Source organism: Chiloscyllium plagiosum, chromosome 28 (genome assembly GCF_004010195.1).
Source record: "Chiloscyllium plagiosum isolate BGI_BamShark_2017 chromosome 28, ASM401019v2, whole genome shotgun sequence".
Lineage (NCBI taxonomy): Eukaryota > Metazoa > Chordata > Chondrichthyes > Orectolobiformes > Hemiscylliidae > Chiloscyllium > Chiloscyllium plagiosum.
In genome coordinates, this window is record NC_057737.1 from 8,386,536 (window position 1) to 8,387,873 (window position 1,338).

The window sequence follows — 1,338 nt, forward strand, 5'->3', positions numbered from 1 at the left end:
GGAAGAATATCGGAAGAGTAGGACAAGTCTTAAACCAAGGAATCAAGCGAGCTAAAAGGGGTCATGTAGCTTTAGCGAGCAGAATTAAGGAAAATCCCAAAGCATTTTATTCTTATATAAGAAGCAAGCGGGTAACTAGAGAAAGGATTGGTCCACTTGAAGATAATGAAAGAAGGCTGTGTGTTGAACCTGAGAGAATGGGTGAGATTCTGAATGATTAGCATCAGTGTTCACTGAGGAGAGGGACATGATGAATGTTGAGATTAGAGATAGAAGTTTGATTAGTCTGGATCACGTTGGCATAACTAGGGAAGATGTGTTGGGTAGGCTAGAGGTTATTAAGGTGGACAAATCCCCAGGACCAGATGGGATCTATCCCAGGTTGCTGAGGGAGGCGAGAGAGGAAATAGTTAGGACCCTGACAGATATTTTTGTGACATCCTTAAATACAGGTGAGGTGCCAGAGGACTGGAAGGTTGCTCATGTTGTCCCCCTGTACAGGAAGGGTAATAGGGATATTCCGGGTAACTATAGACCAGTGAGCCTGACGTTGGTGGTGGGAAAGTTGCTGGAGAGGGTACTGAGGGATAGGATCTATTTATATTTAGAAAAGAATGGGCTTATCAGTGATAGGCAACATGGTTTTGTGAAGGGGAGATCATGCCTTACCAACGTAATAGAGTTCTTTGAGGAAGTGACCAAGTTGTTAGATGAAGGAAGGGTTGTTGATGTCATATACATGGACTTTAGTAAGGCATTTCATAAGGTTCCCCACTGTAGACTAATGGAGAAAGTGAAGTCACATGGTTGCAGGGTGTTCTAGCAAGGTGGATAAAGAACTGGTTGAGCAACAGGAGACAGAGAGTAGTAGTTGAAGGGAGTTTCTCGAAATGGAGAAAGGTGACCAGGGTGTTCCACAGGGGTCAGTGTTGGGGCCACTGTTGTTTGTAATATACATAAATGATCTGGAAGAGTGCCCTGTTGGTATGATCAGCAAGTTTGCAGATGACACAAAGATTGGTGGAGGTGCAGAAAGCATAAGGGACTGTCAGAGAATACAGGAGGATATAGATAGACTGGAGAGTTGGGCGGAAAAGTGGCAGATGGATTTAAATCCAGACAAATGTGAGGTGATGTATTTAGGCAAGTCTAATTCTGGAACGAATTATACAATGATAGCCTTCTTCACTATCCTATCTATCTGCGACTCCACTTTCAAGGAGCTCTGAACCTGCACTCCAAGGTCTCTTTGTTCAGCAACACTCCCTAGGACCTTTCCATTAAATGTATAAGTCCTGCTAAGATTGGTCAAGAAGGCATATAGTATGCTTGCCTTCA